Below are 15,304 nucleotides of genomic sequence, written 5' to 3' on the forward strand. Positions count from 1 at the left end.
TTCATGTCAATGTATGGTAAAACCAATACAATATTGTAAAGTAAAAAAAAAGAGAAAATTCCAAGAAAAAAGAAAATTCTGTGTTGTTAATACAGCACCTTCACCTGTATAATGTTTCTTGCTTCCTTCTCCCATCTATTCCTGCCTACACCTGGCACTTATCACCTCTCACCTGAACAGTTGCAAGCCACCTAATCAGTCACTCCACTCCACTCTGGCATTACATTATGGAATTTTTTTCCCTTAAACTTTATTTTTAAACATATTTTTGGTTCTACAGAAAAGTTTTAAGAAAAGTACCAAGAATTCAAGACTATCTTTCAGCTAGATCCTTCAAATATTAATATTTTATCACATTTTATATTTTTTCTCTCTGGGTAGATAGATACATATACACCCCACATATGTGTAGTTGATATATGTATTACACACAGATACATATGCCTGCATCTATATTTCTGAACCATTTGTCAGTTGCAGAAATATGTCCTTTTACCCCTAAATGCTGAAGAGGACATTTCCAAATATCCTCCCTAACACTCTGCCTCACTTGCCTTTTATTTATTTTTTTTAATTTATTCATTTATTTATTTTTTATTTTACTTTACAATTCTGTATTGGTTTTGCCATACATTGACATGAATCCACCACGGGTGTACATGTGTTCCCAAACATGAACCCCCCCCCACTCCCCCTCACTTGCCTTTTAGATAAACCCATTATATTATGTAATCCTTATTCTCTGCCTGCCCTCCCACTTGACTACTTGCTTATTGTCTGTTACCATGATTTCCAGAAACTGCCTGTTGGCCTGAGTTCCCTCCAGCGCTAACATGCGGATCTGTCTTCTGATGTCTGAACTCCCCTTCAACAGGTGCACTTTTACATCTGGATTCTTTCCAAGTTATCCCAACTTGCCTTTCCTGGCCCTAGGTAGCCATACAATCTCTCATCCCTGCAGAGTGTTAGCTAATTAAACAACCATATGTGTAGTGTGTTGATTGCTGGCTCAATGTCAGTTTGACAGGAACTCTCTAGAGAATACTGAAGGGCTCTAGACTTAGTTCTGTACTGCTCAACTCTTTTGTTTTTATATTTTAATCAAGGACTAAAGGAAACTAGAAAAAGAATACTCATCAAATTTTCAGATGATCTGCAGCCTTGGGAAATAGTAACTACGAATGAGTGAAAGTCGCGCAGGCATGTCTGGGTCTTTGTGACCCCATGGATTATACAGTTCATGAAATTCTCCAGGCAAGAATACTGGAGTGGGTAGCCGTTCCCTTCTCGAGGGGATCTTCCCAACCCAGGGATTCAAACCCAGGTCTCCTGCATTGCAGGTGGACTCTTTACCAGCTGAGCCACCAAGAGGAGTCAGACTTTTGATATTTTGAGAATATTCTTAGACTACTATGAAAGGGCAAAACAAATAATATGAGTATTAAAGTTAATAAGTGTAATGACCTTTACTTAGGTTCTAAAATGTAACTTCTCAAGTACAGGAAAGGAAAAATCTGGTTGTCGGTGAGTTACCCTTGACAATCCAGCAATGTAGAACCACCAACAGCTCCTTTTTACACCACGCTCTCTCCCATTCTCTGGGCCTTCTCTTGACATTTTTCTTCCATCTAGGTAGTCTTTCCCAGTTCTTTCATCTACTCAAGTCTTTCTCGTATTGTAAGACTCAGCCAGCCACCTCCTGCAGAGGTCTTGTTCCTCTTCTATAGCTCCTGTGGCTCTTCCACCACCGTACCGATCACATTATGCAACACACAGATGGCTGACCATTGCCCAAAAGGAGGCTGTGAAAAACTCTGAGATCTGGATTAGATCTTCTTCATATTTTCTACCTAGTGCTTAGCCCAGGCCATAGCAAATAGGAAATAATAAGTGAAAGTGCTGGAACAGTCTTGGTCTTCTTAATAGCTTTCTCTTGTTCTCTGGGCTCATTCCTGAAAGACCTAAAATTGCTCCAAGCTTTCATTCTGGATACCACCTCTTTAACCTGTGTTGCAACCTTGCCTGTTTCTGCTTGAAACTATTTCACTATGGATCTTGATTTTTATCTGGACTTGCTCCTTAGCTGTTAAATTTCTATTTTTCCCTTGCTTTCTGGCCTCCCATCATTCAGGACTCCTTTTTCCATTTTCTCCCTAGCCTGGGCCCCCAAACCCAGGACAAGGGCCAGACCGGTTCACTCCTCTGTCCACATGCTCAGATTCTGTTCCAGAGACCCAGCGAATGTAAGAGACATTTCCTTCACTAGCTCTCCCTTGTCCCCTCTCCCTGCCCACTGCACAGTATGGTTCCCTTGGCCAGGATGGTGGCTGGAGCAGCAAGATCTAGGGCTTTAGCTGATGCGGCGTACCAAATATTCTTGGCTTCCCAGGTGGTACTAGTGGTAAAGAACCTGCCTGCCAATGCAGGAGACATAAAAAATGTGGGTTTGATCCCTGGGTCAGGAAGAGTCCCTGGAGGAGAGCATGGCAACCCACTCCAGTATTCTTGCTTGGACAGCCCCATGGACAGAGGAGCTTGGTAGGCTACCATCCATATGATTACAAAGAGTTGGACACGACTGAAGTGACTTAGCATGCACACACACCAAATATTCTATAGAGTGTACCCTATGAGAGAAGTCAGGCTACCTAATTTCTAAGGTCTCTTTAGCTTCTGCAATTCTGATTCCACAAACTTATAAAGCACCCATTTCAGCCTATTTTCTAGTTGCCTGATTGGTCCTACTATATTCCAAACTCCTTGCATATATGGATATTTTATCTTATTCACATTTTCTACACTTAGAAGGATACACACATTACAAACAGATTTACTCAATAGGTATCTGTTGGGAAATGAATGGATGAATTGATGAATGGATCAAACAAGAACCCGTGAACTTCTCTAGGAGTTTTTCTGTGATCTTGAGAAGGCCCTCATTTTTTCCCTCTAATTAATGAAGTGGACATTAACTAATAATCCTTCTGCCTGCAGTGTTAGAGGAAATAGCTAGTGTATGAAACTAAAAACACTGGAAACATAAAAATGTTAGACAAAAATCATACTGAAAGAGTACTTCACCAATGATCTTTGCTCCTGTCTCAAATCCTTCTATTAAAATTTGACTTTTTTTTTTCAAATTATGGAATTTTATAGCAGACATTTAGGGCTTCCATGGTGACTTAACTGGTAAAGAATCTGCCTGAAATGCAGGAGACCTGGGTTCGACTCCTGGGTTGGGAAGATCCCCTGGAGAAGGGAACAGCTACCCACTCCAGTATTCTTGCCTGGAGAATTTCATGGACTGTATTGTGCATGGGGTTGCAAAGAGTTGAACACAACTGAATGACTTTCACTTTTCACAGCAGACATTAAGGCTCAGATGCATTTTTATCTGAGAGATTAGTTTTTTTTTTTACTATTATATTCCTTGTAAGAAATCTTAACAGAGACATAAAACTTTTTTGTAGCATGAGGTAGAATATATGACTAATGACTAATGACTAATGACTAATATATGACATATGACTAATATGACTTTAGTTCTACTACCTAAAGTCAATGAGATAAATAAAAAATATCCACTTCCTTGTTAATTATCAACAACAGTAGCAGCAGCGTAAACATGTACTTATTGGGGTCAAATCTAGAGATCATTCACTTATTTGAGACTGATATGAATTTTGTCTTTGTAGTGGACATCTGCTGAGTTATCTGCCCCAACCTCCAACCCTATCCTATTCACCCTGCTTGCAGTCATGGTTATGTAGACCTCGATGAACCCTTGCCCAAAGCTCATTTATAGACTCTTCCTTTAAAATGTGAATTTGAAATTAAATGTCAGGCCCTCTCCCTGCAGTTGTGTCCATAGAATGTCCACTTTGATGTTCATTTCTGCCATATTTTCCACTGTCTTTTAAATAATCAGAGGAAACCTTCTTCATGTATTCATTGTTTTTAATTATCTCCCTAATGTGTGAGCCGGAGAAGGCAATGGCACCCCACTCCAGTACTCTTGCCTGGAAAACCCCATGGATGGAGGAGCCTGGTAGGCTAAAGTCCATGTGATCATGAAGAGTCGGACACGACTGAGTGACTTCACTTTCACTTTTCACTTTCATCCATTGGAGAAGAAAATGGCAACCCACTCCAGTGTTCTTGCCTGGAGAATCCCAGGGATGGCAGAGCCTGGTGGGCTGCCTTCTGTGGGGTCGCACAGAGTCGGACACGACTGAAGCGACTTAGCAGCAGCAGCAGCAATGTGTGTGCATATATTATTGGTCAATGCTGATTGCAGCTTTCTGGAGAATATTGAGTTAATGTTACTTCGGTTAATATTTAGGTTGCAAGTGGAAACAGTGTCAGACTTTATTTTGGGGGGCTCCAAAATCACTGCAGGTGGTGACTGCAGCCATGAAATTAAAAGATGCTTACTCCTTGGAAGAAAAGTTATGACCCACATAGATAGCATATTCAAAAGCAGAGACATTACTTTGCCAACAAAGGTCCGTCTAGTCAAGGCTATGGTTTTTCCAGTGGTCATGTATGAATGTGAGAGTTGGACCGTGAAGAAAGCTGAGCGCCGAAGAATTGATGCTTTTGAACTGTGGTGTTGGAGAAGACTCCTGAGAGTCCCTTCGACTGCAAAGAGAGCCAATCAGTCCATTCTGAAGGAGATCAGCCCTGGGTGTTCTTTGGAAGGAATGATGCTAAGGCTGAAACTCCAGTACTTTGGCCACCTCATGGGAAGAGTTGACTCATTGGAAAAGACTCTGATGCTGGGAGGGATTGGGGGCAGTAGGAGAAGGGGACGACAGAGGATGAGATGGCTGGATGGCATCACTGACTCGATGGACGTGAATCTGAGTGAACTGCCGGAGTTGGTGATGGACAGGGAGGCCTGGCGTGCTGCGATTCATGGGGTCGCAAAGAGTCGGACACGACTGAGCGACTGAACTGAACTGAACTGAATACTGGAGACACTTAGAGAAAAAAGAGGAAATTAAAAAAAATAATTTTATTTATTTATTTTTGGCTGTGCTGGGCCTTCACTGCGGCACAGGCTCTTCTCTGGTTGCAGGGCGTGGGCTTCTCATTGCGGTGGCTTTTCCTGTTTATTGCAGAGCATGGCCTGTAGGTTGCAGGGCTCCAGTAGTCGTGGCTGTGGGCTTAGTAGTTGTTGTTCCCAGGCTCTAGAGCACAGGTGCGATAGTTGTGGTGCACTGGCTTAGGTACTTCATGGCAAGTGGAATCTTCCTGGATCAGGGATCGAACCTGAGTCTCCTGTATTGGAAAGTGGATTCTTTACCACTGAGCCACCAAGGAAGCCCGAGAAAATATATTAGAATGTCATCAGAGGATCTAGTGAAATCCAAGAACACAGAACCAGACAGTGATAGTATCAGGACAAGAATCCTGTCTGTTTATTAATAATTAATCCAATCTGCTTAGACAATGACTGAAATTCAATTATTACTTTTTTTTTCTTATTGCCTATTTTCAGTAATTGTTGGCCTTCAGATTCATTTCAAGTAGGTTTGTGAAGGCTGTTTTGGCTGAAAACGTCTTCTTATAAATCAGAGTGTTTTATTTGCCATCAACAGTGAAAGCTTATTTTCCAGGCTTTCTATCAATCTCAGTAACAAAGAATCCCTATTAATGATACCCCTTTTTATAAAATAGTCGAATAATTATTACTCATGTTCTTCAAGATCCTAAATTGCTTTCTGAATTATTTAAAAGAAATTTAAAAGAAACTATAAGTAGTTTATATTTTATGGTTTCTTTATTCTGTAAAAATTGTGAGTTTGTATTTTCTACATATGAAAATGCTGTTTATCAAAATGTTAAACTCATCAGAGGAATGGCAGAGGATAAGATGAGCTCCTTGCCACCAGAGGGCAATCTAACCTAATTATGGGGATGCTCAGATCTCAGGAAGGGTGATGGATTGGATCAGAACTGGTTGTTGCTGTTTATTTGCTGCTGCTGCTACTGCTAAGTCACTTCAGTCGTGTCCGACTCTGTGCGACCCCATAGACGGCAGCCCACCAGGCTCCCCTGTCCCTGGGATTCTCCAGGCAAGAACACTGGAGTGGGTTGCCATTTTCTTCTCCAATGCATGAAAGTGAAAAGTGAAAGGGAAGTCGCTCAGTCATGTCCAACTTTTAGCGACCCCATGGACCACAGCCTACCAGGATCCTCCATCCAAAAGATTTTCCAGACAAGAGTACTAACTAGAGTGGGGTGCCATTGGCAGTGTCCAACTCTGCAACCCCATAAACTGCAGCACGCCAGGCTTCTCTGTCCTTTACTATTTCTCGGAGCTTGCTCAAATTCATATCCATTGAGTCAATGATGCAATCTAACTATCTCATCCTCTGGCTGGCATCCCCTCCTCCTCCTGCCCTCAATTTTCCCCAGCATCAGGGTCTTTTCTAGTGAGTCGGCTCTTTGCATCAAGTGGCCAAATTACTGGAGCTTCAGCTTCAGTGGATAGATATTTGGAGATGAATGAACTGGATTCTGGAGTGAGCCTCCAATTGTTGAGGGAGAATATCACCAACAAGAACACAGGTTTGGAAAATTAAGCATATACATGCTTGCAGTCTTCCATTTCCCCCTCTTCATACTTCCTTGTTCCTAAAAACCCGTTCATTTATTAGGGACACACTTACTATTTGCTACTTGATATTTTAATGTCTTGTCTTGGTTATTTTTAAACCCTGCCATTGTCTCATTGTTATTGCAATAACAAAAGTTTCTTTAGGTCAAAGTTTATGTAGAGGTCTTCCCCAGTGGTCCAGTGGTTAGGACACCATGCTCTCACTGCAGGGTGTGTGGGTTCAATCCCTGGTTGGGGAGCTAAGATACCCCATGCCATGTGACCAAAAAAAAAAAAAGAAGAAGAAGAAAAGATTATATAGAAAATAACGCACTATAGTACTTGTAATTCACTGCCTAAAATGGACGGAGAAGGCAATGGCACCCCACTCCAGTACTCTTGCCTGGAAAATCCCATGGATGGTGGAGCCTCATAGGCTGCAGTCCATGGAGTCTTGAAGAGTCAGACACGACTGAGTAACTTCACTTTCACTTTTCACTTTCATGCATTGGAGAAGAAAATGGCAATCCACTCCAATGTTCTTGCCTTGAGAATCCCAGGAACGGGGGAGCCTGGTGGGCTGCCGTCTATGGGGTGGCGCAGAGTCAGACACGACTGAAGTGACTTAGCAGCAGCAGGAGCCTAAAACTGAAAGACGGCCTTGAGCCACTCTTAACATGTAGGAACCCCTCCTGCTTTAATGATGCACTGAAGCACTTGTTCTATTTTCTCTCCTGTTACTACAGCAACAAAGTTCTGGTGGCTTAACCCAAATTCCTAATTCTAAGCCACATTTTCCTCCTTTGTCCAGTAGTGATGGAAACAGCTTGTTAAACACGGAAAATTTTGTTATATATTCCCTCGGTTTTTCGCTCTTCCTATTAAACAATATGTATTCTTTTTAGCTTCTTTTCAGACATCACTTGGCGTTACAACTCTCTAGCTTTGTTGCTATTCCAGTGCCTTCTTCTGAAACAAGCGATTCAGTTGATTTCACGTTCAGCACTCTCTCGTCCCAACCCTCTGCATTAGCTTGCCTCTTTGGGTGCCTTGGTGAAGTGGTGGGTGTTTCCTTGTTTTCTTCAGTCTTACTTTAGACTCACACCAGAACCAGCTTTTTGGTGTGAAATCATACTGCTTTCCATTCCTTCAGCAGAACAGGAGAGCAGTCCCCAAATCTGTCTCCAGACAAACAGCAGATCATTACCTGAAATCGGCCCTTTGATTCTCAAATGCAGATACCAGGCGAGTCACAGTCCCCTTGCTGCTGAAAGATCTTTTTTTGGGCAGGCCGATGACAGGGCTCAGTCTACAGGAGCCTGGGGAGGAGAGAAGACTTTGAAGTTAGGTGGCTGCCGTCCTGTCCTCGGTGTGCTTCGCTCATAGCGTTCATCTCTAATAATATCTCATGAAGACAGTCTTTCCTGGGAAACAAATCGGGTGACTGCTGCAATCTGTGTGACGGGCTTCCAAGACGTGTATCACACTGCAAATATGTGGGCATTAAGGAATATGTTTTCCTGGCTCCAGACGTGAAAACCAACTCTGTGCTGACAGTTAACCAGCAACCCAAAGATCCTTGGCAAACAAACACGCTGCCCGGTCAGCACCATGCCCTTTCCCTCCAGCAAGAGAAGCTCCTTGCTGTCCCAACTCAAACAGGATCTTGTTGGATTGAAGGGGATTGTCCCAAACTCACACACAGCAGAAGGTCAAAGTGGAAGTACTGTGTCTTTAATGCCCCAGTGGTTGTTCTCCATTTCCAGGCTTTTGATGAGAATGAAAAAAGAAGCAAGACAAATCTGTGTTTTCTTTCCTCATCCACAGCAAGCACTGTGGGAAACAATGCATCTCTCTAGTGCTTCGAATATTAAACATTAACGATCAAGTAGGAGCAGAAATTTCATTTTCTGGCCCCTCTATTCTGCCTAACACAAAAAAGTGTTAGGCATATAAGAACAATAGTATTTCACATTTTTTTCCAGGTGTTTCGTGGTGCCAGGCCCCTTTGCTGAACATTTGGCATACATTATATCATTTAATATTCACCACAACCTTTTCAACTTGTATTACTAGTATTCCTATTTTACAGGTAGGGACACTGAGGTTGGTAGAGTGTGAGAAATTTGCTCAAGGTCTCAGCCAGTAGGATGAACTTTGATTCAGCACTTGTAACTGTACTTTAGTCTGGACTTAAAAACTGTACAAAATAGAGCACGTACAGTCAGTATACCCTGGGTTATATATCACCAGTCTCTAATCTGTAGTTGATCTAAGATCCAGGCTGTAAATATTGGTGTCCTGGCCTGCTAGTTTCTTGAACCAGAGGAAAACTTCAGGATCTCCCAGACCTAGTGACTCCATCCATGCACTGAGAAAAGGCTGCAGGCTCTAGGCTGTGTGTGTGTGTGTGTGTCTGTGTCTGTATCTGTGTCTATGTGTGTCTCTGTGTGTGTAAGGGGCAGAGAGTCCCACAAGTGTCATTCAGGGTTCCACCAGAGAAATAGAATCAATGAGTTCTGCATTTATCTATATATCTGTATCCATAAATGGATACCAATGGCCTCCAAGTTATGATGACTTGGCTTATGATTTTTCTACTTTACAATGGTACAAAACTGCTCACGTTGTAGCTCTTGAGACTGATATTAAGTTTCTTGAGCTGCATGACAGACACCTCCATACTTCAAATTAATACATTCTGTACAATTAAAGTTGGAGAAGGAAATGGCAACCCACTCCAGTGTTCTTGCCTGGAGAATCCCAGGGACAGAGGAGCCTGGTAGGAGGCCGTCTATGGGGTCGCACAGAGTCGGACACGACTGAAGTGACTTAGCAGCAGCAGCAGCAGCGTAATTGAAGATCAACAGACTTCAGTCAATGCATTTTATACAGTGTGTATGGTGTACTCATGGTCCTTCTAGGCTCTATAGAAGACAAAGAAGGAATATAAAACACAGCCTCTGATGTGGATTTGACCATTAAGGAGAGGAACAGGCTTGAGGCTCCTTGTCACTCTAAATTGCTTCCAATTCCTGAGGCTGGCCAGTCACCCTGCACCCCCCACCCCCACCCCCGGGGCACACTATGCTTCTCCATCCAACAAAAACATAATCAGTGATGTATAACCACAGTTTCTCAAGCATTTGGTTTTAGAATTCTTTACTCTCTTAAAAATTACTGAGAACACAAAGAGCTTTTATTTATGTGAGTTATCAGTCCAGTTCACTTCAGTTCAGTCGCTCAGTCATGTCTGACTCTTTGCAACCCCGTGAATCGCAACACTCCAGGCCTCCCTGTCCATCACCAACTCTCGGAGTTCACTCAAACTCATGTCCATCGAGTCGGTGATGCCATCCAGCCATCTCATCCTCTAGCTAATGATATTTCTCATGTTAGAAGTTAAAACAGATCAAATTTCTAAAAATAGGCATGGATTAACTCATTTAAAATAATAAAGTCATTGTGTATAACATTTTATGTAAAATATTTTTTCCTGAAAAAACTAGTGAGAAATGATACATTTTTTCAAATCTCTTTCATGAATGACAGTAAAAGAGAACTTGACTCTTAAATCTGCCTTTTCATTTCTAATATGTTCTAATATGCTGGTTTGATTGAAGTGGATGAAAAATATATAGTATCGCACAGAAATACAGGTGGACATGGACGACCTAGCAGACCCCTTGAGAGTGTGTTGGGGACCTGTTGGGATCTTAAGACCACACTTTGAGATGACTGATCTTTATGAGGATCTTTAACCATTTTGCACGGTTTAATATCAGTCTGTGACCATGTATGGGAAAAGGCACATGAATGTGTATGAATATGGGTAGTTGATTCGGCGGCTGAGTAATAGGATTTGAAGAGCGTGAGGAGGAGCTCCTGCCCCAAGGTAGTCTCTTTCACTGCCCGTCATGGCAGAGAAGGGAATGGCACCCCGCTCCAGTACTCTTGCTTGGAGAATCCCATGGACGAAGAAGCCTGATAGGCTACAGTCCATGGGGTCGCTAAGAGTCGGACACGACTGAGCGACTTCACTTTCACTCTTCACTTTCATGCATTGGAGAAGGAAATGGCAACCCACTCCAGTGTTCTTGCCTGGAGAATCCCAGGGATGGCGGAGCCTGGTGGGCTGCCGTCTATGGGGTCGCACAGAATCGGACACGACTGAAGCGACTTAGCAGCAGCAGCAGCCCCTCATGGTACATGAACCTGACCATTTGTCTTATCACTGGGTTAAGACACTGGATGCTCTTATTTAAATGTAAATTTACCAATCGGTCTTCAAGTAAACCTGTACGAAATGGCATAAATTGCAATGCTCAGAGCTAGGAATGTAAATGTGAATAAAACAGAATAATAGAATGATGTATTAGCAATGAGGTCCATGAGAGAAACATGACAAGTAAAGCTTTGACGGGACAGGGAAGAGTGACTGAAAAATGTCTGAAGATGGTGTTACCAGGGACTAATTCAGACCAGAGGGGAGATGGCCAGTATGCATAACTTGAGGGAGATCCAGAATTTTCATCTCAAAAGAAAAGCATCACTAACAATTCATTTCTTTACATTAATCAACTCCTCTTTTAAAATGAATGTGTGCCTGCCTCTCCCAACCATTATAGGGACTGCTTTCAGAACTCTTGGACATTCCCACTGTGTCATTCTGGGTGCTACCAGAGAAATAGAATCAGCAAGTTGTATATTTATTTATATATCTATAATTCTGTGGACAGAGGAGCCTGATGGGCTACAGTCATGGGGTCAACAAAGAGTCAGACACAACTGAGTACACGTGCATGCGTGCATACTCCTATATGGATACAGACAGTCCCCAATCTATGACAGTTTGACTATGATTTTTTTTGACTTTACAATGGTGCAGTAGAAATCATACTTCATATTTTGATCTTTTCCCAGGCTAGTACGATACTCTCTTGTGATGCTGGGCAAGGGCAGCTCTTGGTCAGCCACACAATCAGTAGGATAAGCAGCTGATGCACTTAACAACCATTCTGTACCCTCCAGCCACTCTGTTTTCCACTTTCAGTACAATATTCAATAAATTACATGAGATATTCAACACTTTATTATGAGAGAGGCTTTTTGTTCAATGATTTTGCCCAACTGGAAGCTAATGTAAGTATTTTGAGCATGTTTAAAGCAGGCTTAGGCTAAGCCATGATGTTTGGTTGGTTGGGTGTAGTAAATGCATTTTTGACTTAAGATATTTTCAGTTTACATTGTATTTATTGATACATTGTTTTGCTGTTGTTTAGTCACTAAGTCGTGTCTGACTCTTTTGTGACTCCATGGACTATAGCTTGCCAGGCTCCTCTGTCCATGGGATTTCCCAGGCAACAATTCTGGAGTGGGTTGCCATTTCCTTCTCCAGGGGATATGTATATGAAAAGAAACTGACTTATGTGATTGTGGGAACTAGGCAAGTTCTAAATCTCCAGGGTAAGCTATCAGGACAAGAAATCTGGAAGCTCTCAAGAAGGACCTGATGTTGAAATCTATAGGCAAAATTTCTTCTTCCAGGAAACTTCAGTTTCAACAGTTTAGATCAGTCCCACTCATATTATTCAGGATAATCTCCTTTACATAAAATCAATGGATTATAGATCTTAATCACACCACAAAATATCTTCACAGCACCAACAGATGAGTGTTTAAATGAACAACTGGGTTCCATGGTCTAGCCACACTGACACATAAAAATGACCATCCTACCACCTTCTGGTGAATTTGTTTGATCTTGACTTCTTCCTTCCTAAAACCTTTTTATAAATTAAAGCTTAAAAACAACCTAGGGAGAAAGAAGGATAAAAGATTAATATATATATATCTCAAGAAGAGACTAGGAAGAGAAAGCTGGTCAGGTGGAGGGGAATGGATGAGAGACAGAGAAACTGCCAGAGAGACCCAAAATCAGAGTGGGAAAGACAAAGGACAGGAAGACAAAAAGAGGGAAAAGGGATTGTTTATCAGTTTAACTTCTCTCATCACTAACTTTACAGCAGGAAGTAGAGAAATAATTATCCCCAGCTTTTCATTTTCCTTGTCCTTGGAGCTAAATGACAAAGTTTGCCAGGTAGGGAAACATAATTCCCAAAGCGTAAGTGATCTGAAACTTATTAACTTTAGCTGGTCCCAAGCTAGGACATTCCATCTCTATGCCCTTTGTTGACACAGGTTTGGTTCTTCTGAATTTGACCATAAGGAAAACTTGTCCTTTTCCTCTCTTGATCAGTGCCTTAGGCTCTGAAGTCAGACCATGTGGAATGCATCATGCCCTCTGTGATCCTGCTCCCTGGTGCTGAAAACTTTGTATTAATATTATACACTCTGAGAGTGGGTGGAACCATGTAAAGTATGAGACAATACATACTGTTTTAATTCACTAAGTTTTGGAGTAATTTGTAATACAGCAATAGATAACGAATACAAGCTGCCTGTATTTAAATCTCACCACTGATTCACTATGTGACCTTGGGCAAGTAACTTTAATTCTGTGCCTTAGCTAACTCAATTGTAAAATGTGGGCAATAATAATAATACTGACTATATAAGACTATTGTAGGACTAAATGATTTAATACACATAGAAACCAAATAGTGCCTGGCACACAGTCAATATGAGCTTACTACCACTACAGTGGCTATTATGATTATTATCATCATCATCGTTAAATTTTAGGGAAGGATCATTGTATATATCCTTCCAGAGAAACACACAGTCACCTCCAGATAACTAAGACTAACCGCTGCTCCTTAGGGAGTTAGACTTACATTTTCAACATTAACTTCCCAAGCTCGCGCTAGCTTCATGTGATTCTAAATTTGGAATGGCATGTCCACAAACACAGGTGGTCCCATAGAGCCTAGTGCCTCAAGGAGCCCAGAATATCCTAAAACATTTCTGAAGTATTTGGAAAATGACCTCTAAAGTGATCCTTTTGTATCTGTTCCCTTTCATCCTGGTGTGATTTTACCCAAGGATTTTCAGCACCCAGTCATGGATTTATCTGATTAAAGAAAATTGGAGAAGACCTCTGGCCTCAGGGATTGGCAAGCCATTACTTAACCGGAACTCTGAGAAGAGCCTGCATCTGCCCTTCCTGTGATCTACTCCAGACGCTTGCAGAGTTTTTTTCTCTGGGGATGCTAAAATGGGAGGAGGCGGGTGGGGGTGCCGGTTGGGGGTGCGCAGGGGAGTGTCTGCAAGAGGGAAAGACCAAATTAAAGGATCGTTATTGGCCATCTCTCCTTACCTGTAAACAAAGGATAATATTTTACTCTCTTTACTTTCCTAGGCTGACATCAGAAATGAATGAATGAATGAATATCTGAATGATGATATCTTTAACACATCTGTTAAAGTGAAAGGAGGCTTCAGGTAATGAGTACCTTTGATTAAAAAAAAAAAAAACTGCCAAAAGGTAACAGATGGAATGTTAAGTACTAGCTGAATGAGCCCTGCAATTTTTGCAGAAATGGGGCTGAACTCAGATCTCAAGGAATTCTTCTTCTCCTAGAGATCCAAGAATGCCATAAATGCACCATCTGTTGACCAAGGCAAGGAAGCTGTCACTCAAATGGATCTCAATCTATTCTCTTTTGTCCCTTTCCAATTTGTTTTCTCTAAGCTTGCAGCAGCTGCTGGGATAGAAAGAGCCTTAGAAGCAGTCCCCATAACAGTGCCGCTACTCAAAAGAAAAAAACTATCAATATAAGTGCTTTAAATCAGTCTGCAGGATCTAATGTGACTATTCCAAATTTCAAGTAATTAAAAGAGTTCTTTGTCTCCTCTGCTTGAAATGAAGGCATCAAGTATAGTGATTTGGTGTGGGTTTGAAATGAGATAGACTATGGTGCAAATTTAAATTTAACTTTAGAGATATTCCTTAACCTCCACTCTTAATCTCCTCATCTATAAAGCAGTAATAAAAATGCCTACCTCACAGAGTTGTTGATAGCTATTATTATGATATGAAAGGTAATGTTTAAGATGGAAGATCTGTGCAGGGGTGGAGAGAGAGACTGAAAGCTGGATCTGCCTTTAGGAGTGCTGGTTTAGGGAGAATGGCAACACAGCTAGAATAAATCTCATTGCATATTCTAGGGTAACTGACAGATTTTCCAAAGCAGCAAGTCCCAGCCCCTAGGCTTTTGGCATTGATACCTAGCATCTAGGAAACTCTTGGGAGGTAACTAGCATCTAGAAAACTCTTGGGCCCAATCAGGGTATTGTTACCACTTGTAAACTCTACTCTGCCTTTGTTCTTGTAACTGACAACTAGTCCTCATGTCGTTGTTGTTCAGTCACTAAGTCGTGTCTGACTCTTTGCGACCCCATGAGCTGTAGCCCGCCAGCCTTCTCTGCCCCTGGAATTTTCCAGGCAAGAATACTGAGGTGGGTTGTCATTTCCTCCTCCAGGGGATCTTCTCAACCCAGGGATCGAAAATGCATCTCCTACACTGGCAGGTGGCTTCTTTACCACTGCACCACCTTGGGAAGACAATCGGCATATAGGGCTGAGTTTTATCCTATTTACTCCCTAGCATCCATTCTGACAGCCCCAGTTCATGGCAATCTGACCCTTTCAAACAACTTCTACTCTACTTGCTGGACACTGAGCAAGTCCTAATTTCCATTGCTGCTTACCTGACAATACTATGTTTATAGTTTGTC

Source organism: Oryx dammah, unplaced genomic scaffold (assembly GCF_014754425.2).
Source record: "Oryx dammah isolate SB20612 unplaced genomic scaffold, SCBI_Odam_1.1 HiC_scaffold_26, whole genome shotgun sequence".
Taxonomy (NCBI): Eukaryota; Metazoa; Chordata; class Mammalia; order Artiodactyla; family Bovidae; genus Oryx; species Oryx dammah.